The sequence below is a fragment of the Triturus cristatus genome, chromosome 8 (assembly GCF_964204655.1).
Source record: "Triturus cristatus chromosome 8, aTriCri1.1, whole genome shotgun sequence".
In the NCBI taxonomy this organism is placed as follows: Eukaryota; Metazoa; Chordata; class Amphibia; order Caudata; family Salamandridae; genus Triturus; species Triturus cristatus.
Genome location: NC_140591.1, coordinates 404,743,474 through 404,767,434, shown reverse-complemented (window position 1 = coordinate 404,767,434; position 23,961 = coordinate 404,743,474). Strand labels below are relative to the sequence as shown.

The window sequence follows — 23,961 nt, the reverse complement described above, 5'->3', positions numbered from 1 at the left end:
ACTTTTTAGAATTTCCATGGGTAACTCCTCTGGCCGAGGAGCCTTTCTGCCCGGCATTTGATTTATAGCAGCTACTACGTCCTGTAAGGTAAGTATAAAGTGGGGGGGGGCATTCCTCATTTTATCTAGTAAACAGGCCTCCAGTTCCTTATTCTCTGCAATATGATATATGGTGCTAAAGTGTTGGACCCAATCCGAACCATACACATTACAAGATAAGAGGGGATTTTCCGGAGCATTCCGATGTCTAAGCCTGCTCACAAGATCCCAAAAGGCTTTACTATTATGCTGCGTGACTGCATATCCCAGCCTTTCCCAATCCTTGTTAAACAAAAGTTCCCTCCTCACATTCAAGGTGTGTGGAAATGTGCCTAAAAGTGGGCACCCTCTTGTCCACGGGTCCAGAGACCACCAAAATAGAGATCGGCACTGGAGTTGGAATAAATAACAAGTTTATTAATCACTCATGAGTGGGACCATGCCCACACAGCACTCAAGTGCTGCAGGAGGTAGTACCTTGAATTCACAAACCATGTCTGTGTTATACCGGTTTTCTGCAATGTAAGCATGTGAACAGAAATGGGATGAACAAGTTTAGAAATAACTATCCGCAAACAAGGGCAGATGAATAACCACTTGGTCAGCAAAGTGGGAGGGGGAGCAGAAATGCTTATGACAGCAGTAAATGGTCGACAGTTAACATCTAAGACCAGGTTCACTAGCAGCTACAAACCCCCAGCACGTACATTGCTTTAGCTGAGTCAGGAAGTCCACTAAAGTAGATAACACTAGCAGAGTGAAAAGACGATCAGCAGAGGACGGAAGAATTACTAAGGAAATTAACCCCTTGTACGCTCATGACGGAACCACGCCGTCATGGGCGGCGTGTGCTCATGACGGCGTGGTTCTGTCATGCTGCGGCCGTTGACGTGGGAGCTGCGGCCGTTGGCGGCCGCTCCTCCCATGCAGCTCTAATTCCCCGCCTGTGCGGGCGAAATAGAGAGTGGGCGGAGTCGTGACGGAACCACGCCGTCATGAGCACAGCTCGCCCGTGACTCATGACGGCGTGGGTCCGTCATGAGCATGGCGGCGCCGTGCTCACCCCTCACCCCCCCAGCGCTGCGGCGGAATTTGCGCCGCAGCGAAGGGGTTAAATGAACACCACAACCAAAATGCTTAAAAAAGGGGTACGATAAACATCATGTATATCAATTATCATCATATCGCTGACTACATTTTGGACATTTTTTTAGATGGCAGACAAGTAGTACAAGTGGAAATACAGAGGGAACAAAGCATTGGCCCGCATTGGACACATAAACAACAAGAGAAGAGAAGAGAATAGCAATAATTATGAATTAGGCCGATAATATTTTTAGACCCCATACAGAAAATATGTGCTAGAACCATCCAGCCCAAGTTCATGTTCCTGAGTCTTGATGCATCTCAATAGCTAATTTGTACAGTTTGGAGATGACGCATATACAGAAGGTGAATTGTCTGGTGTGAAGACACAACAGCTGGATCCGAAGATACAGCATGCTCCACCTCGATCAGCCAGAATAACATCTAGAACAAGTCTATTCTGCAAAGCAACCAAGCAGATCGATGCTTGTTCTTCTGTCAAGTTCCCTAAGGCCGTAGTTGTCGCATTGATCACTGCTTCCATTGTATGGGTGAGGTGACGGACCAGCTTACTGTTCTGTACTGGGCCAACAAAGAAGAAGAATACTCTGTTAAAGTCTATATTGTTCCTATGTGGTCTCTGTTTGGTCGACTACAGAGACATCGAGTGCAAGTTTTCCCCTACTACCAGCATGGTGATCGAACAATTGCACATCTTGATGGTAGGTTGGGGGAGCTAAAAACACAGGTGGTAGAAGGAATGCTATGTAACTGGTACCAGACCAGCCTGGAGGTAGGAAGTAGTATGCCTTAGTTCCACAAACAAAATAAGTGTGACGTGATGCAAGGAAGCTGCTTCGGACTCTCGTAGACATATGCAACACTGTAGTACAGTTACTGTGGCCCACTGGCACATCGCCTGTACTTTGTGCACAAAGGGAGCCAGTGGTCATGACAGCAGTGATAACAAGGGGTCCATTTCCTTTAGCCGATCTAGAATTTGGATACACATAGTTTGTTGCTGCACTTCCTTTACTATATTCTTCAATTTCTAAAGAAGACCATTTTGCTTGTGGGGCCCCATCTTCGTTGGGGTAACAGACTTTGTTCATTAGAGGCATATAGAAGTTTGAACCAAGCTGGGCATGAGCCATTGTGAGAGAATGGCAGCGGTGACAACGGAATTCCTTTTATGTTCTGATGAGGAGGAATCTTGCCAAAAACCCAACAGTTAGTAGCATTGCTTAGCTGGTGTGTCTGATACAACATTTGACATTTTGAACAATTAATTGTTTCTCAGATTTTGCTGGTATCCCTGTTCATGTTGCAGCAAATCAAAATGATGGTGCTCTTTTGCAGCAAGTGATGTAACAGTAATGTTAGGTAAGGAGGCTCCAGGCTTTACTTCTTCCACTACCCACATTAAAGTAGCGATGATGGCAGCAGTCAAAGTCAGACCAAGGATGCAGATTGTACAGCCGTTGCACGTTGTCACAACGATCTCCTTCTTCTTAGGCGTGCTCATTTTCATCTGCAAACAACAAAATAGATGATTCTCTAAGGTCCTGGGCAGGCGTTGGTTTCTTCACTAACGTTGAGACGAGTAGTCACTAATAGGCTTACCCCCCTTTGTAGTCCGTCTTTAACCACCCAGGACAGTGGCTCAAACAGTCTCTTTTTGCGATGAAATGTCTTTCTTCCTGGATCGAAGCAGATATCTAGATGTACCAGGGATCATCTGGTCCGGGAAGACTTCCTCAGGTCTTTCAGGTGACACAGCTCGTCCTTTCTCGGTGACCAAAATGTCGCAATGATCTGTCAGCACAGCAGGGCTCACGAAGGAAGAGCTTCCCGCACCTGCTGATAAATAGAAGATAAGCTGTGATTTAACTGGGACAAATAGTCACTCATCAACATGTCTGGGGTACCTAATACTGGTGCAGAACAAAGGGCTTGGCGTAACTGTTGGAAGGCGCTCTGGCACTCAGCAGTCCATGGGAGGGGCATCGACGTGTCTATAGTCAAAAGGGCCAACAAAGGTTTAATAATGTGCGAAAAACTGCCTACAAAAAGAAGTGAGGCCAATCAGTGCACGAACATCCTTCTGAGTGCGGGGTACAGGAGTGTCTAGAATAGTCTGAATGCGGTCTGGTGTGAGTGCACATCCCTCAGACAGGAGGTGATCTAAATAGGTAACCTGCTGTCTACAAGATTGCAACTTCTTTCGCGAGACTTTGTGATGCGGGAGGCAAGAAATGATAACAATAACAGTGTTCCTTCTCCACACTAGGTAAGGACGCCAGAGCGGCATTCTCATTGATAAGACAGGATCTCTCAACCATTGGATAATTATTTAAAATAACACGCACACCTTCCGGAGAACAGCGTTTTGTAGCATGAAAATATTTAATCATATCGATACCCACAATGTTGTCCGACATGTTGTGGGAAAGCAAAAATGGACATGCTGCAGTGAATTTGTCAAGTCCAAATTCAAGTGGCTGTGAAAGCGGGCTAGGTGTAAGTGTCCCATCGAATCCTATCGATGTTCTCATTGTGCCGGATAGGGGAGCCCAAGGAACCCATTTTTTAGACAGAGCACTACGGGTAGCCCCTGTATCAACCAGAAACCAATCCGTAGATCCCAAGATGTTTGCATCAACATAAGGACCCATTTGATCTACTGGCAACTCAACCGGTTCCTTACCCCATCCTAGGCATCCCTATGCATAATCGGAATCTGCAAGGGCATCAGCAGAATAATCAGACATTTGGTATTGATTTCGTCTATCAAAAGTATTAGAATAATGTGGTCCTTGCTCAACGGCCTCAAACCTGGGACAAGCTCCTGTACTTCCCCTGTTTCCTGAATTCCCTGGGAGTCCTCTCATGCTATCCCTTACCCGTTGGTACTGCTGACCTCGCAAAAGAGGGCACTCAGAATGCCAATGCCCAGTCTCTTTACAATAAGCACACTGATCAGGGGACAAATTTGCTCAAGGTAGAGGGGGCACCCCAGCTGTATACATTGCACGTCCGCCTCTTCCACCTCCCCTAAATGGTGAACCCTATACTTTAGCCAACATGACTTTTGTCTTTTATTCTTAAACCTTATTATCCTCCCTGCCTGTCGTTTCCTGTTCCTGTCGTTCATATTGGGCCATAGTCAAAAGGGAAACTGGGGAAGACGTGGTCCAAGAACTCTCGCTGGCCTTTAAGCGACTAGCTATTTCTGGTAACATATTAGCGACAAGTTTGTCATCAAACAAATGCTTACCCGTATCATCGGCCAATGACTGACCACTAAAATCATGGAATGTCTCTTCAAATCTTGAAAAGAAATCAGAAACTAACTCATCCTTTTTCTGTTTACAGGACGCTAACGTAGTACAATCTATTTTCTTAGGGTGTATGAGAGTCTTTAACTTAGTCACAATAGCTTTAGGAAGATCTAATATCTCCTTCTGAGGTTTCTGCGCAGGCTCCCTTTCCGCATCAATTTGTTCTAAATGTTCCCAAGTATCACCATATGCTACATTATCATCTATTTTACGTATTGTTCTCCACATATCAGGGGGAAAAATAAGTCCAAAGAACATATCAATATCTGGCAATGTCATAGTGCAAGAGCTAATGTCTCCTTCCACCTCCTCATAGAAGGCGGCAGGATTTTTCCGGGGGTCGGGCAAAGCAGCCTTAAGAGCCATCACATCTGTTCTACTCCAAGTAGTATAAACCCAATTATATATAAAATACCCCTTTGCATCATCCGAAGTTTTATCATCATTTGTTCCCGCACCCTTAGGAGGAACATAGAGGGGTGCAGCTGCACACATAGGTTTTATAGCAACTGTACTTCTAATAGGTGCAACCTCATCCACCAGAGCATCTACTTTCTGTGCTGGGGATTGAACTGTTTCTACACCTTTCTGTCTTCTAGCTAATTCTTGCTCCTTTCGTAAATGCAATGTTGCGTCTCGTATTTTAACCACTCGTCTAATCATATCATATAAGGCCGGAAAAGGGAAAGTCCGTCTGCTAATCGTTTATAATCAGTATTTATATCCTTTAGCTCTAATTCCTGAGAAATTTGTCTATAATCAAATAGTACCTCCCAAACAAGTTTTTCTACAAAATAAAATAGCTCTGTATTTTTCCACTGTTGAACCATAGATACAATGAGCGATGCAGCGTGAGGCCAAAGAGCCTCCTCCCTAGCAGCGGTTTTTAATTTATCTTTTTCTGCTTTAGTCAAAGTAGAGCGAGTCTGTCGCCCATCTTGTTTATCTTGTTGTTTGTCGTCTGAAGACAAATGCTCGTCGTCAGAAACCTCATCAGGGGCACTTGGAGTGGGAAATTTATACGCGGGTGGGGGGCTTTCTAATAGGATGCAATCATCCTTAGACGCATCAATTAGGGAATAGAGAGGGTGCCTGATAGGATACTGGCCATTTACCTCTAATCGACGTTCCCTATCTTCTTTTTCTATTTTTTCCTTCTTTTCTTTATTTTTTAATTCTAGCGCATTTTGATATATCGTTTTTCGTTGTTCTTTCTCTGCTATAGCTTCTGTTCTCTTCGCTCTCTCGTACTTCTTTCTCCCACATACGCACACAATCAAACATATCCTGTCCACTTTTTCTTTTAAATTAACACTGCTCTACATATTGAACCTTTTTAGAATCAAATGACCCACTTACTGGCCATTGCAGATCGGATTCTTTCTTTGTGCATTTGTTCCATAGTGGACCGTACATTATGGAAGAAATTTGACATACATGTCTCTATTATGTATCCCTTCTGGGGGAGCAAACTGACTTTGTTCCAAGCTTACTGTGGTACAACCAGAGCAGCAACACCACCTACGGAGTGTGCTGAGAACAGGCATGTTTTACAAGTATTGTGTAAAATATTACTACTCCAAACAAATATTCCAAAAGGACGAAAATATCCACATTACCGGTCTTCAAACTTTGCAAAGATTGAATAACAAATCCAAACAAAAAGCCCAGGCCAAACAAATCAAGAGTGCCGCTTCAGCGACCTTACCAAACAGAAGTCTCCAACTCCCACCTGCCGAATTCTGGTCGACCTAATGGTCACTACAGAATTACGCCAAAGAAAACCCCAGTCGAGACTGGCCACCCCCTTGTAGGGTCAAATCGGGGAAAACCGGAAAAGTCACGTAGGCCTGCAAACACAAGGGTCTCCTCATGCAGTTCGCTTCCTCAGTGATATTTCTATCCTCCGTCGAGACCACTCCTTCAGGCTGCCTCGTCTCCGATGAGGCCCCACGTGTCGGGCACCAACTGTGGAAATGTGCCTAAAAGTGGGCACACTGGTGCAGGGTCACCCTCTTGTCCACGAGTCCCGAGACCAACATAATAGACCGGCACTGGAGTTGGAATAAATAACAAGTTTATTAATCACTCATGAGTGGGACCACGTTCAGACACCACTCTCAAGTGCTGCAGGAGGCAGTACCCTGAATTCACAAACCATGTCCCTTTTATACCATTTTTAGGTCTCGCCTGACCCAGCGCATGTGCTGGTCTGGCGAGACTTTTAGTGAGGGCTCAAAAAATGCTACCATGGCCAGTCTAGAGCTACAGTGCATGTTCGCGGGAGCGCGCTTTGGAACAGAGGCACCATATGGCAAACCTCGTCATGCTCATTAAGCGCCCGCGATCACTTTCACTTTCGCCCGCGATCACTTTCGCGGCGCCCCTTTGATGTTCTCGTTCAAAGAACGTCAAACATCAAAGAACATGTTGTTGTGTTAATGCCTTGCTGCACCCTTTTGACTTACAATGTGCTTTCTCTTTCTACAAACTCGATGTTTGTGTTCCTTTATTTTGAGATGCTTTTAGTATTACTGTCACACACACAACCACACACACCACAACCACACACACAACCACACACACAACCCCACACCCACACACACGCACTCAACCACACACACACCACACACACAACCACAACCACAACCACACACACAACCACACACACAACCACACACAACCACACAACCACACAACCACACACAATCACACACAACCACAAACAACCACACCCACCACCCACAACCACACCTACAACCACACCCAACCACACCCACACACACACAACCACACCCAACCACACCCACACACAACCACACACACACAACCACACACACACAACCACACACACACACACACAACCACACACACCCACACACACTCCTCCACAACCACACACACAACCACACACACAACCACACACACACAACCACACACACACACAACCACACACACACACAACCACACACACACACAACCACACACACACACAACCACACACACACACAACCACACACAACCACACACACACACAACCACACATCCTTTTTCTGTTTACAGGACGCTAACATAGTACAATCTATTTTCTTAGGGTGTATGAGAGTCTTTAACTTAGTCACAATAGCTTTAGGAAGATCTAATATCTCCTTCTGAGGTTTCTGCGCAGGCTCCCTTTCCGCATCAATTTGTTCTAAATGTTCCCAAGTATCACCATATGCTACATTATCATCTATTTTACGTATTGTTCTCCACATATCAGGGGGAAAAATAAGTCCAAAGAACATATCAATATCTGGCAATGTCATAGTGCAAGAGCTAATGTCTCCTTCCACCTCCTCATAGAAGGCGGCAGGATTTTTCCGGGGGTCGGGCAAAGCAGCCTTAAGAGCCATCACATCTGTTCTACTCCAAGTAGTATAAACCCAATTATATATAAAATACCCCTTTGCATCATCCGAAGTTTTATCATCATTTGTTCCCGCACCCTTAGGAGGAACATAGAGGGGTGCAGCTGCACACATAGGTTTTATAGCAACTGTACTTCTAATAGGTGCAACCTCATCCACCAGAGCATCTACTTTCTGTGCTGGGGATTGAACTGTTTCTACACCTTTCTGTCTTCTAGCTAATTCTTGCTCCTTTCGTAAATGCAATGTTGCGTCTCGTATTTTAACCACTCGTCTAATCATATCATATAAGGCCGGAAAAGGGAAAGTCCGTCTGCTAATCGTTTATAATAAGTCAAGTCATAAAATTTGTATAGCGCACTACGTACCCAGAGGGTTTCAAGGCGCTTAGGAAGGGGAGGAGGATTATTTGTCAAATATCCACGTTTTAAGCTGCTTTCTGAACGCTAGGTGGTTCTGGGTGAGGCGAAGGTAGGCGGGGAGTGAGTTCCATGTTTTAGCAGCCAGGTATGCAAAGGATCTGCCTCCCATGGTGGTCTTGTTGATGCGAGGTATAGTGGCGAGGGCTTGGCTGGAAGATCGTAGTTGGCGGGAGGGGGTGTAGAAGGACAGTCGAGAGTTGAGGCAATCTGGTCCGATGTCGTAGAGTGATTTGTGTGCGTGGGTAAGCAGTCGGAAGGTGATCCTCTTATTGACGGGTAGCCAGTGGAGGTCTTTAAGGTGATCAGAGATGTGTTCGTTGCGAGGGATGTCTAATATGAGCCTGGCTGATGCGTTTTGGATTCGTTGGAGTTTCTTCTGGAGCTTTGCGGTAGTACCCGCGTAGAGGGTGTTTCCGTAGTCCAGTCGGCTCGTGACTAGAGCGTGGGTAACTGTTTTCCTAGTTTCGAGGGGGATCCAGCGAAATGTTTTTCTGAGCATGCGAAGAATGTTGAAGCAGGAAGAGGATACGGCGCTGACTTGTCTGTTCATTGAGAGTGAAGAATCCAGGATGACGCCTAGGTTCCGTGCGTGGTCTGTCGGGATGGGTGCTTTTCCGAGGGCTTCAGGCCACCAGGAATCGTCCCATGCAGAGGGGGATGTACCTAAGATGAGGACTTCAGTTTTGTCTGAGTTCAGTTTCAGACGGCTTTGTTTCATCCATTCGGCAACTTCTTTCATTCCTTCGTGTAGGTTAGTTTTGGCGGTGCTAGGGTCATTGGTGAGAGAAAGGATTAGTTGAGTGTCGTCCGCGTAGGAGATGATGTTGAGGTTGTGTCGGCGTGCGATGGCCGCGAGGGGGCTCATGTATACGTTGAAGAGGGTGGGACTGAGTGAGGATCCTTGAGGGACGCCGCAGATGACTTCAGAGGCCTCGGACTTGAATGGAGGAAGGCGGACTCTCTGGGTTCTTCCGGTGAGGAACGAGGTGATCCATTCAAGTGCTTTTCCTTGGATTCCGATGTTATTGAGGCGTTGTAGAAGGGTGCTGTGGCAGACTGTATCGAATGCTGCAGAGAGGTCGAGGAGGATGAGGGCGACTGTGTCTCCGTTGTCCAGTAGAGTTCGAATGTCGTCTGTTGCTGCGATGAGGGCGGTCTCAGTGCTGTGTTTGGCTCGGAAGCCGGACTGTGAGGAGTCGAGGGATTTGTTGGCTTCGAGGAAAGCGGCGAGCTGGTTGTTGACGGCTTTCTCGATGACTTTTGCCGGGAATGGAAGAAGCGAGATGGGGCGGTAATTTTTGAGTTCGGTGGGGTCCGCTGTTGGTTTTTTCAGAAGGGCAGTGAGTTCGGCGTGTTTCCAGTCTTCTGGGAAGGTAGCGGAGTTGAAGGAGCAGTTGATGACGTCTCGGAGGTGCGGTGCTATGACGGAGTCTGCTTTGTTGAAGATGTGGTGAGGGCATGGGTCTGTGGGGGATCCTGAGTGGATGGAATTCATCAGGCGGATGGTGTCCTCAGTGGAGATTGGGTTCCAAGCGTTAAGGGTGTTCACGGGGGGAAGGTGGTCAGCAGATGGTAGGGTGGGTTGGTTTCCGGGTTGGTTGTCAAAGCTGTTGTGGATGTCTGCAATCTTGTTGTGGAAAAAAGAGGCTAGGGAGTCGCAGAGGGTTTGAGAGGGGGTGATGTCGTTGGAGTTGGCCGAGGGATTGGAAAATTCCTTGACGATGTTGAAAAGTTCCTTGCTGTTGTGGGCGTTGTTGTCAAGTCGATCCTTGAAAGCTGTTTTCTTGGCTTTTCGGATCAGTTGGTGGTGGGTGCGGGTGGCGCTTTTGAAGGCGTCCTTGGTGCTGGTGGTTGGGTCTTTTTTCCAGGCCTTTTCAAGGGAGCGGCAGAGTTTCTTAGACTTCTTGAGATCATCGTTGAACCATGAGGCTTTCTTGCTGCCAGGTTTGCTTTGACGTTTTTTCAGTGGAGCTAAGGTGTCGGCGGTGTTGGATAACCATAGGGTGAGGTTGGCGGCGGCTTCGTTGGCGTTAGAAGAGAGGGCTGGGGAGTTTCGAAGGAGCGATGCGGAGATTTGGTCCGTGGTGATTTTGTTCCAGTTTCTTTGCAGGGTAGGTTGGGAGTGGATGATGGGTTTCGGCTTGTTGTAGATGAAGTGAACGCAGCTGTGGTCGGTCCAGAGGAGATCCGTAGTGTGGCAGAAGGAGATATGATTGCTGGATGTGAAGATGGGGTCGAGTGTGTGACCTGCGATGTGGGTGGGGGAAGTGACTAGTTGTTTAAGTCCGAGGTTGGCGAGGTTGTCCACGAGGGTGGAGGTGTTGTGGTCGTTGGTCTTTTCAAGGTGAAAGTTGAGGTCTCCCAGAAGGATGTAATCTTTGGAGGGGAGCGCGTGTGGGGTGATGAAGTCCGTGATGTCTTCACTGAATTTTGCGCGGGGTCCTGGTGGTCTGTAGAGGAGAGTGCCTCTGAGTGTTGTTTTGGGGTCGATGTGGATCTGGAAGTGAAGATGTTCGGAGTTGGCGAGATTGACGTCAGAGCTGGTTGAGATGCGGATAGATTTCTTGTGGACGATGGCGATTCCTCCTCCTGTGTGGCTGGTACGGTCTTTGCGGGTGATCTTGTAGTCTTCAGGGATGGCAATGGTGATGTCTGGTGCGGAGGAAGCATTCATCCATGTTTCCGTAAGGAAGGCGATGTCCGGGGAAATGGTGTCTAGTAGATTCCATAGGTCAATGGCATGCCTATGGACCGATCGGGTGTTGAGAAGGATGCATTGTAGGTGGTTGGGGTCGGGAATCTGTGGTGTGGACGTAGCAGAGATGTTGTCGGTGCCGCTGAATTTGCAGGAGTAGCAGGAGAAAGGGCCATGGGTGTGTCCAGGAGCGGCATGGACGCAGTTGGGGGCGCGACCGGGGTCGAGGGCTAGGAGGGAGGCGGCATCGTAGGTAATGCGGGAGGGCTGGGCAGCTCGAGGGGCAGGGGGTCTGGCGCTGGGCGCGGTCCAGGCGCGGACGGGCGTAGACGGGCTTACCTTTGGCGCACCTTCGGCGCGGGTTGGGCGCGGGCGCTGCGCGTAAACGCTGCGCGTGGGAACTACTGTCATATATGGATAGCGGAGGGGGAGGGGCGAGGGCGGCTCAGCTGGGAGGCGTGGCGGGCTCAGGGGAACACAACAACAGCAGGATCAAAATGGAGGGGAGGTCAGAGCAGGGCGCCGGGGGAAATCACACACAACAATGCAATCAAAGCAATGTAAGCGCTGTGGGATAATAGCGCTATGAAATTACGAAGCTTACTAAAAATGGAGCTATGCAGATATCACAACTTGGTTACAATGCAGCAATACGATACCACGCTGTGAGGAGCAGCGAGGGGAGCGATCACTCAAGGCGGAAGCAGCGAGTGAATCACAGCGCTGCGAGGTTTGGGGAATGCTTTTGGGTGCTTGTGGGAGGGCGGCTCAGCTGGGAGGCGTGGCGGGCTCAGGGGAACACAACAACAGCAGGATCAAAATGGAGGGGAGGTCAGAGCAGGGCGCCGGGGGAAATCACACACCACAATGCAATCAAAGCAATGTAAGCGCTGTGGGATAATAGCGCTATGAAATTACGAAGCTTACTAAAAATGGAGCTATGCAGATATCACAACTTGGTTACAATGCAGCAATACGATACCACGCTGTGAGGAGCAGCGAGGGGAGCGATCACTCAAGGCGGAAGCAGCGAGTGAATCACAGCGCTGCGAGGTTTGGGGAATGCTTTTGGGTGCTTGTGGGAGGGCGGCTCAGCTGGGAGGCGTGGCGGGCTCAGGGGAACACAACAACAGCAGGATCAAAATGGAGGGGAGGTCAGAGCAGGGCGCCGGGGGAAATCACACACAACAATGCAATCAAAGCAATGTAAGCGCTGTGGGATAATAGCGCTATGAAATTACGAAGCTTACTAAAAATGGAGCTATGCAGATATCACAACTTGGTTACAATGCAGCAATACGATACCACGCTGTGAGGAGCAGCGAGGGGAGCGATCACTCAAGGCGGAAGCAGCGAGTGAATCACAGCGCTGCGAGGTTTGGGGAATGCTTTTGGGTGCTTGTGGGAGGGCGGCTCAGCTGGGAGGCGTGGCGGGCTCAGGGGAACACAACAACAGCAGGATCAAAATGGAGGGGAGGTCAGAGCAGGGCGCCGGGGGAAATCACACACAACAATGCAATCAAAGCAATGTAAGCGCTGTGGGATAATAGCGCTATGAAATTACGAAGCTTACTAAAAATGGAGCTATGCAGATATCACAACTTGGTTACAATGCAGCAATACGATACCACGCTGTGAGGAGCAGCGAGGGGAGCGATCACTCAAGGCGGAAGCAGCGAGTGAATCATAATCAGTATTTATATCCTTTAGCTCTAATTCCTGAGAAATTTGTCTATAATCAAATAGTACCTCCCAAACAAGTTTTTCTACAAAATAAAATAGCTCTGTATTTTTCCACTGTTGAACCATAGTTACAATGAGCGATGCAGCGTGAGGCCAAAGAGCCTCCTCCCTAGCAGCGGTTTTTAATTTATCTTTTTCTGCTTTAGTCAAAGTAGAGCGAGTCTGTCGCCCATCTTGTTTATCTTGTTGTTTGTCGTCTGAAGACAAATGCTCGTCGTCAGAAACCTCATCAGGGGCACTTGGAGTGGGAAATTTATACGCGGGTGGGGGGCTTTCTAATAGGATTCAATCATCCTTAGACGCATCAATTAGGGAATAGAGAGGGTGCCTAATAGGATACTGGCCATTTACCTCTAATCGACGTTCCCTATCTTCCTTTTCTATTTTTTCCTTCTTTTCTTTATTTTTTAATTCTAGCGCATTTTGATATATCGTTTTTCGTTGTTCTTTCTCTGCTATAGCTTCTGTTCTCTTCGCTCTCTCGTACTTCTTTCTCCCACATACGCACACAATCAAACATATCCTGTCCACTTTTTCTTTTAAATTAACACTGCTCTACATATTGAACCTTTTTAGAATCAAATGACCCACTTACTGGCCATTGCAGATCGGATTCTTTCTTTGTGCATTTGTTCCATAGTGGACCGTACATTATGGAAGAAATTTGACATACATTTCTCTATTATGTATCCCTTCTGGGGGAGCAAACTGACTTTGTTCCAAGCTTACTGTGGTACAACCAGAGCAGCAACACCACCTACGGAGTGTGCTGAGAAAAGGCATGTTTTACAAGTATTGTGTAAAATATTACCACTCCAAACAAATATTCCAAAAGGACGAAAATATCCACATTACCGGTCTTCAAACTTTGCAAAGATTGAATAACAAATCCAAACAAAAAGCCCAGGCCAAACAAATCAAGAGTGCCGCTTCAGCGACCTTACCAAACAGAAGTCTCCAACTCCCACCTGCCGATTTCTGGTCGACCTAATGGTCACTACAGAATTACGCCAAAGAAAACCCCAGTCGAGACTGGCCACCCCCTTGTAGGGTCAAATCGGGGAAAACCGGAAAAGTCACGTAGGCCTGCAAACACAAGGGTCTCCTCATGCAGTTCGCTTCCTCAGTGATATTTCTATCCTCCGTCGAGACCACTCCTTCAGGCTGCCTCGTCTCCGATGAGGCCCCACGTGTCGGGCACCAACTGTGGAAATGTGCCTAAAAGTGGGCACACTGGTGCAGGGTCACCCTCTTGTCCACGAGTCCCGAGACCAACATAATAGACCGGCACTGGAGTTGGAATAAATAACAAGTTTATTAATCACTCATGAGTGGGACCACGTTCAGACACCACTCTCAAGTGCTGCAGGAGGCAGTACCCTGAATTCACAAACCATGTCCCTTTTATACAATTTTTAGGTCTCGCCTGACCCAGCGCATGTGCTGGTCTGGCGAGACTTTTAGTGAGGGCTCAAAAAATGCTACCATGGCCAGCCTAGAGCTACAGTGCATGTTCGCGGGAGCGCGCTTTGGAACAGAGGCACCATATGGCAAACCTCGTCATGCTCATTTAACGCCCGCGATCACTTTCACACACACAACCACACACACACAACCACACACACACACACAACCACACACACCCACACACACTCCTCCACAACCACACACACAACCACACACACAACCACACACACAACCACACACACACAACCACACACAACCACACACAACCACACACACACACACAACCACACACACACACAACCACACACAACCACACACAACCACACACAACCACACACACACAACCACACACACACACACACAACCACACACACACACAACCACACACACACAACCACACACACCACACACACACAACCACACACACACACAACCACACACACACACACACACACACAACCACACACACACACACAACCACACACACACACAACCACACACACACACAACCACACACACACACAACCACACACACACAACCACACACACACAACCACACACACATACACACAACCACACACACACAACCACACACACAAAACCACACACACACAACCACACATCCACACATCCACACACACACAACCACACACAACCACAACCACACAAAACCACACACCCACACACAACCACACCCACACACAACCACACCCACACACAACCACACACAACCACACACAAAACCACACACCGACACCCACACACAACCACACCCACACACAACCACACCCACACACAACCACACCCACAACCACACACACAACCACACACGGACAACCACACACGGACAACCACACACGCACAACCACACACGCACAACCACCACCACACACCCACACACAACCACACAACCACACACCCACACACAACCACACACAACCACACACAACCACACACAACCACACACAACCACACCAAGCATTGGCATAGCCAATAGGTCTCGCCTTTGGGACCTTATAAGTGTTTAGCCACGCAACAGTTGATGTGGTTGCACCAAGCATATTGTGCTGCATAACTAAATACTTAGAAGGTCCCAAAAGCGAGACCTATTGGCTATGTCAATGCTTGTTCTGCAATGTAAGCATGTGAACAGAAATGGGAGGAACAAGTTTAGAAATAACTATCAGCAAATAAGAGCAGATGAATAACCACTTGGTCAGCAAAGTGAGAGGGGGAGCAGAAATGCTTATGGCAGCAGTAAATGGTCGACAGTTAACATCTAAGACCAGGTGCACTAGCAGCTACAAATCCCCAGCACGTACGTTGCTTTAGCTGAGTCAGAAAGTCAACTAAAATAGATAACACAAGCAGAGTGAAAAGACGAGCAGCAAAGGACGGAAGAATTACAAAGGAAACAAAATGAACACCACAGCCAAAATGGCTGTCGCTTATGCTAAGTAAAATATTACACATTACCACAGGTGTTTTTATAGTTCAGCCTTGCTGCTCTAATCTGGACATCATTGGGAAGAACCAAGAGCACCTTCCTTAGCTGGTAATTAGCTGCAGAACAGTAACTATCGAACCAACGGGGGCACTCTTGTTTGCATCGGCTTGACTTCAACAGAATGTCCCTGATACAAGAGCAAAGGGCTTTGTAATGAGCTAACAAGACACCACTGCTCCCATCTCTCAGACAGCCTTGAACAATCCCCTAATGGTTCTTTAAAAGTTGCCCAAGAGTGGCTACAGGGTCCTTCAACTGCCAAACTAGCCCAAGGCAATTGTTATAATGCTGGGTGATCGCTAAGGAGACAACTTGTACTTTGGACTTGCTCACTGGAAAATCGCCTTCAACAGCTAGGGCATTATGATCCCCCCTCTCTATTTCTGTTACGTAACCCTGTCGGACGTGGCCCTTTTTGCAGGGTTATCCCCAAACTTTTTGCCTTCTTCCTCCTATTTTTCTGCCCTTCTTTTTGTTGGTGTTCGGACTGTAGGCACGTTACCACTGCCAAATAGTGCTAAAGTGCATATGCTCTCTCCCTTAAATGTAACTGCAATTGGTTTCTTCATGATTGGCCTATTTGATTTACTAGTATGTCCCTAGTACAGTACACCAAGTGTGCTCAGGGCATGTAAATCAAATGCTACTAGTGGGCCAGCAGCCCTGTTTGTGCCACCCCCCTGATTAGCCCTACAAACATGTCTCAAGTGTGCCTTTGTAGAGCCTGTGTGTGCTAATATAAACTGCCATTTCAACCTGGCGAGTGCCCCTACGTGTCTGGCCCAAACCTTCCCTTGACATGTAAGGTACCCCTAAGGTAGGCCCAGGGTAGCCCCATGGGCAGGGTGCAGTGTATTTAAAAGGTAGGACATGTACTGTTGTGTTTTACATGTCCTGACAGAGAAATACTGCAAATTTCGTTTTTCACTGCAGCATGGCCTATCTCTCCCATAGTTTAGCATTGGAGCGGCCTTGTAACATCTTGCAAGTGTATCTTCCAATTGGGAGCTGATAAGAAATTTGGAGTTTGGTGTCATTGGACTGACAATTAAAAAACATATCTTTTAGTGATGTTGATTTTTAAATTGCAGGTCTGAAAATGCCACTTTAAGATAGTTGTCCTTTTCTAACTTCAACCATTCTGTGCCACTGCCTGTCTTTGAATATTCGTCTGGGTCAGGATAACAGTTGGGCTGTTTGTGCATTTACTCTAGACAGTCACACACAGGGAGCTGAGGTGTGCCCTGCATGTCGTAATGGCCCATCACAAGGCTGATGGGCCTTCCTGAGTTAGAGTGGTGGGAGGAGTTGACACTGACACCTGAATAGGCTGTGCCTGTCCTCACACAAAGAAGTCTCAGCCCACTGTGTTGTGTCTGGAGCCATGGCAGGGAAAGGCAGGATATTGTGCACTACAAAGATTTTCCTTTAAAGTTTGCATACTTAAAAGGCTGAGTTGGGTTATAGGTACTGGACCTCTGACACCATCTACTCAGACCACTCAGCTCTGCCAGACTAACACATTTCAGCGTGGTGGTCCGCATCACCGCACTGAAATGCATTGTCACGCATAAGGCATAGCTCCTGTGCCGTCAAGGAGGAGCGCTAGTAATCATGTTGCTTAAGTACAACTAAAGTTTGAATTATAGCGAGCCGTGCGCGCTGTTCCCAGGTGAGGGGTGAGCCAGAGTCCCCGGGTCTCGTTGCTAGAAACTGAAATTAACATTATAACATTATATAAGGATTCACCCGACACCGCCGGCCGCGCAGCATATTTGATACATCAGTATGACTGCCATGAGAGTAAGTGCCGTCCAATGAGAGACCTGGGGTGAGGTCAGTATGAGTTTTTTGATGCACAGGCGGGACTTCTGTCTGCGGTGACGATAGGACGGGGGGCTGCAATTCACGAGGTTTAGGCAGGCTGGAAATGATAGCGCTGCTCGCACAACGTAGTGCCGCAGTAATATTGGCCCAGCTTTGACCAGGGCCATCCCACCTCACCACCAGAGGCTGAGGAAACACCATGCCCTGTGCAGCCAGGCCTGCTGATCCTTGGAATCATGTGGGCTGGCGTTTGCTTCGGGAGTCGTTGCAGCCATGACGAGGTGGCCTGTTATTGCCGCTCAAGAAGCAAAGTAAGTGAGTAGTGCCTGGATGGAGTGAACTCTCACTCTGATTGTTGAGATTTAATTTGCTTTTTGGCACTAGCCGCAGTGCACATGTCACAGTGGACTGGTGGTGCCGGTCCAACAAATGACTTTGAGAGCGTCCGGCAGCAGCGTCACATAAATCGGCAGAGAGGGAGCCTAGTAGTAGCACTAGGTCTGTGACAGCCTGCTGGTGTAATCGCTGGTGCCTTTGTCTGTGGGCTGGCAGCTGACCTCAGTTTCAGGCTGGGTATCACTCATAGTTGTTAAAATGTCACTCATAATTACCCCGAAATTATGAAAATGTCACACATAGCAATTTTACACCTTTGCCGCTATGAACACTTCTGGGTTGAGGACATTCTGCCAGGAAGAACTACTGGATTGCTGTCAGGAGTGACTGCCACTTTGCTGTTTGCTTAACCGTGTTGGCCTGCTGCTTCTGTTCTGGGAGAGAAAGGACTGGATATTGCTGTCTACATCCTGCTTCCAAGATTTGACCTTGCCTCCTGTTAAGAAGTCTTAGGGCCATCAAATACTTCACCTACTTGTACCTGGGCTCTTCTGCTGAGAGTCCTGTCTTGCCAAGTGGTGCCAAATCCAGTTCCTTGGCCCTTGGAAGTGAGTTCTGGTGATCCCAAGAAGAAAATTCATGCATCAACTCCAAGTGTAGTTCGAAATCGGCACAGCACCGCAAAACTCGATGCATTGCTACTGCCTGCACTGGAGCATCATCCCTGCTTGACGCAACGTCCACGGCTTACAACGCACGCCCCAGATCTTTGTCGCAGCACGTCTAAGGACACGCCGCTGCGTGAGTCTCGAGCACTGCATCCCCGAAGTGCGTGATGCATCAGCCCTACTCAGACGCAGCGCCTGCTTCAACACTGTGGAATCCACACAGCGCAGCTTGACTTTTGACACATCATGCCTGGGTGCCGATTTCTTCATTGACAACACACCGCAGTAAGGCACCGAAGCATTGTGCCCGAAACCTCCCCTGTAGCGGTAAGGTACCGGTACATCACCTTCCGTGCCTAGCAGTAAGTAACGCATCACCTCCCTTGTAGCAGAATCACATGATTTTTGGACACCTCACCTCCCCTGCGCCTCGCATAGTCTTTGATTTTTTACGCATCTAAGAGTGTTTGTCCTGATAAGCGCAACCATATATTTATAAGAACTCTAACCCTATTTAATCTTTGACAATTCATATCTTGACTTGTGTGTATGTTGGATTTGTAATGTTTGGTCTTGTTTTATTCACATGAATATTGGCTATGTTTCTAAATTGATGTGGAGTCATTTTGTATTGTTTTCAGTGTGTGTGAATGTGTGTGTGCGTGTACACACACACACACTCACACACACACACAAATACTTTACAATAATTTACACATTGCATCTGGGATACGCCTTACTGCTCTGTGCCAAGCTACCAAGGGAGCAAGCAGGGCTGATCTTTATTTATTCATTATTTATCTTAGGTGTGTAACGCACCCTGACTAGGGTGAGGGTCCCTCCTTTAACAGGGTGCAAAACACTGCGAACTAGAGACCTCATTTCTAACAAACCCCGAGAGAACCATGACGAAAAAGCCCTAGTTGGGAATATGTAATCCATAATCTAAGCACGACCCCCCCCCCCCCCCCCCCCCCCCCCCCGAAAGAAGCCGTACTGGGGCCATCTCCATTAAATGGGTATATCAAATCAACAATGTCAAAATCAGAAATAAATTGCCCAAGTTCTTTCCCTCTACCATACATCTGATCTGAAAGAAACACTTTAGTTATAGATTCCTTACCTTGGAATTATTCCCAGGCGTCAGACTGGATCCGGTAAGTTTTTTCGTCAGCAGTACCTCTACATGTCGGAAGGTGGCGTCGGTCGGCTCCGCGTCCGTGGTCGCCGTCGTGGTCACTGGGATAGTCGCGGCACCTACTTAGACGCCTCGCGCGCTGACGTCAGTTCTTTCTTTTTCCATGCCAGTCAGCGCAGATCCGGGAAGAGCGGTACCTCAGTAATTTTTTGACTAAATTTTCTCGACGTTTTTTTCGAGTCTTCGACTCTGAAGGTGCATGAGGGATGCCCGGTTTCAAGGCCTGCGGTTCCTGTCATCGCATGATGTCTGTGGGCGGCTCTGGTCCCGGCGCCACAGACCCCCCTTTGCTCCAGGCCTGGATACGGATCGAGACTGGTTGACCTGGTTACGCCTCCACTGGCGCCGATTCCTCTGGCCTCACTACCGCACTCGACGTCGGTCGGCCCCCCACTTCCGGCGTGGACTCCGGCCTCCATCTCAAAGTGGACACGCAGCTGGACCGGCGTCGTCGGATGCCGGATCCAGCGCCGAGCGGGGCTTTTGTGCCCCTGTTCACTCCTGGAGCCCCTTTTTAACCTGAGTGGCATCCAGACGATGAGGTGGAGGACTGGGAGGGGTCAAGTGACCCTTTAACTGATCAGTTAGGTTCTGACCAGGACTGGAGAGAGAAACTGGGGGATGCCAGTGGTTTTGACACTTCCCTTGGCATGTTGTCTTTTCCTACCCCTGGCTATGGAGGAGGGAGCATCATACGCAGTGGTGTTGCGTAGGGCAGCTGAGGCTCTCAACCACGAGCTTCCTGCAATGGCGGTCAGGACTAACTTCCTGACAGAGGTGCTCAACAGCTCTTCCAAGCCCCTGCTGCCGTTTAATGAGGCCCTCACCGATGTCCTTTTGGGCACGTGGTCCAGGCCCAACACAGGGGCTCCCGTGGACAGGATGATTGCCATACGCCACCGCCCGGCTTCAGGCGACCTCACTTTCCTCTCCCAACACCCCACCCCGGAGAGCTTGGTAGTCCAGGCCTCCACTGTCAAAAGGGCCTTCCCTACCGCTCAACCGGAAAGAGAATCCTAGAAGCTGGTCCACCTTGGTAAGAAAATGTTTTCTTCCGCCAGCTTAGGACTACGGTCAGTAAACACCGCATGTCTTTTGGGCCGTTATTCCCACTCAGTGTGGGATACGGTGGCGCAGATGCTGCCTCAGTGTCCGGAGTAGGACCGGGCAGTGATCTCCCAGGCTGTTGCCACGGAGAGGGATGCAGCTAAGTTTACAATACGTTGTGGACTATACACTGCCGACTCTCTGGCCAGAACAATTTCCACGTCGGTAGCGCTTCGTCACTACGCCTGGATGAGGTCCACTGGCTTTTCAGGGGATGTCCAGAACACCTTGATGGACATGCCCTTTGATGGCCGTCGCCTTTTTGGCGACAAAGCAGACAACGCTCTAGATCATTTCAAGAACTCACAGGCTACGGCCAAGTCCTTGGTCCTTTCCACCCGCCCCTGCGCGTCTGCTTTTCGCCCCTTTCTTGGCTACGGAAGGGGTGCCCCGCTACTTCCCACCCAGAGCCACAGGCCGCAGCAAGTTACCCAACCTTCGCATGGCCGGGGACGTGGCAACAACCGTCGTGGTTCCGGGGGCCAGTGGGCGGGCCATTCCACTAACCCACCCCTCTGCAGCAGCCTCCAAACCTTCCTAGTTTGACATTTCAGGCCCATCAAACGCCAGTGGGCGGCAGGATTCGCCATCACCTCCCCCACTGGCGCACCATCACGTCACAGGTGGTTTCTGCCAATAGTCCAAAGGGGCTACTCCCTCCCCTTCGAGACTACCCCTCCAGCCATGCCACCGAGATACCACTGCATGTCGAAGGATCATCTGGCCCTTCTCCAGCAGGAAGTTGCGGCTCTCTTCGCCAAGGGGGCCATCGAGTGCATTCCTGACCCCGAAGTAGGTTGTGGTTGTTACTCCCACTACTTTAGGATCCCCAAGAAGGACAAGGGCCTGCGTCCTATCTTGGACCTCAGGGACGTCAATCGCTTCCTCCGGAAGGAGAAGTTATAAGTGATGACGCTTGCTCAGGTCTAGTCTGCCCTCGACCCGGAAGACTGGATGGTAGCTTTGGACTTGCAAGATGCTTAGTTTCACATCCCCGTCCTGCCGGCCCTAGGCGTTACCTATGGTTCACGGTAGGCCACGAGCATTTTCAATTTACCGTGCTCCCCTTTGGCCTTACCAGCGCCCCTCGGGTGTTCACGAAAGTGATGGCAGTGGTCGCAGCTCATCTGCGCAGATCAGGGGTTTCAGTCTTCCCCTATCTCGATGACTGGCTGTTAAAAGTGGGCTCGCCTCAGGCAGTCGTCTCCCACCTCCAGACTAAGGCCCGACCCCCTTCATTCGCTGGGGTTCTCCATCAATGTGCCAAAGTCGCATCTGATTCCATCTCAGAAGCTCCTCTTCATCGGAGCGGTTCTGGACACGACAAATTTTTCGGGTCTATCCTCCCTAAAAACGAGTCTGTGATATTCAGGCTATGATTCTGATCTTTCAGCCTCTAACCCGGGTTTCGGTCAGGATGACTCTGAGGCTGCTGGGCCTCATGGCCTCTTGCATCCTGTTGGTCGATCGTGCCAGGTGGTATATGCGGCCTCTGCAGTAGGACCTGAAGTTCCCATGGGCGCGCAGCATCAGGGGAATCTGTCCGATTTGCGTCCAGATCTCGGAGGACACTGCACGACAACTGCAGTGGTGGCTCACGTTCCAGGATTGGGTCAATGGCAGATCCCTCTCCCTTCCCCAACTAGACCACACTGTCATGACGGACGCATCCCTACTGGGATGGGGCGCCACATGGGAGAGGCGGAGATCAGAGGCCTCTGGTCTTCGTCTTGCACTGAAAACATTCCTTTTCTCTGTCCAGGGAAGAGTAGTGCAGGTGTGCACCGACAACACCACTGCCATGTGGTACTGCAACAAACAGGGCAGAGTGGGGTCGTGGACCCTATGTCAAGAGGCCCTTCGCCTCTGGACATGGCTGGAACATCAGGGCATATCCCTGGTGGTTCAACACCTGGCAGGATCTCTGAACGCCAGGGCGGACGATCTCAGACGCAGGTGCAGGATTACTCGGAGGTAATGCAAGGTCTCTTTCGAGAGTGGGGAGTGCCTTTGTTAGATCTATTCGCCACCAAAGAGAAAGCGCAATGTCAGCAATTCTGCGCTTTGGAATTTCCAACGTGCCACTCGCTAGGTGATGCGTTTCGTCGCAAGTGGAGTTGCGGTCTGTTGTACGCCTTTCCACCTATACCACTTCTGCCCAGAGTGCTGAAGAAGATCAGGCCCGACCGGGCCCAAGTCATTCCTGTGGCCCCGGATTGGGCACAAAGAGTCTGGTATCCCGAGCTGCTGAGCATGGCCATCGATCCTCCGATCAGGCTGTCTCTTCGGGAGGATCTTCTGTCGCAGCAGCCGGGGACGGGCCTCCACCCGAACCTGTCCAGTCTCCACCTCCTTGCATCGAGATTGAGCGGTGGCAGTTGATGTCTTTCGACCTGCCTCCAGAAGTCTGTGACGTAATCATGGCAGCTAGGCGTCCCTCCACTAAGACGGTATACGCCTGCCGGTGGAACAAATTTGTGCCATGGTGCACAGCAAAGACTGTGGATCCCCTTTCTGCTCCTCTCTCTGAAGTTGTCTTGTTCCTTCTTTCTTTGGCCCAGCAGGGCTCTGCTCTGGGTACTATCAAGGGCTATCTTTTAGCCATCTCTGCCTTCCTTTGGCTACCGGATCAGCCTTCTCTTTTGAAGTCCCCGGTAGTTAACTGTTTCTTGAAAAGCTTAACGCATCTCTTTCCTCCAATCCCCTTCGTTATGCCTCAGTGGGACTTGAATCTTGTTCTTACCTATTTAATGTGCTCTCACTTTGAGCCGCTACATAACTGTCCTTTAAGACTCTTGACTCTTAAGACTGCTTTCCTGGTAGCCATCACTTCTACTAGAAGGGTGAGTGAGCTCCAGGCCCTTTCTTCCAAACCTCCTTTCCTGTCTGTCCATCTGGACAAGGTGGTTCTCAGGACCTGTCCATCCTCCCTTCCTAAGGTGGTCACTGCCTTTCACATCGGGCAGACCATTACTTTGCCCACTTTCTTTCCGCCTCTGCATCCTTCGAAGGAGGTAGAGAGGCTCCACCGTCTGAACCCAAAATGTGTGCTCTCTTTCTATCTGGATCGCACAAAACAGTTCCGGGTGGATGACCAACTCTTTGTTGGCAACGT

At 49.1% G+C, this 23,961-nt stretch overlaps 1 protein-coding gene across 1 annotated transcript in view; it reads left to right on the top strand.

The window, feature by feature from the left end:
- WDFY2 (WD repeat and FYVE domain containing 2) overlaps nucleotides 1-23,961 on the top strand; it is a 514,044-nt gene that overhangs the window by 235,516 nt on the left and 254,567 nt on the right. The window lies entirely within an intron of this gene.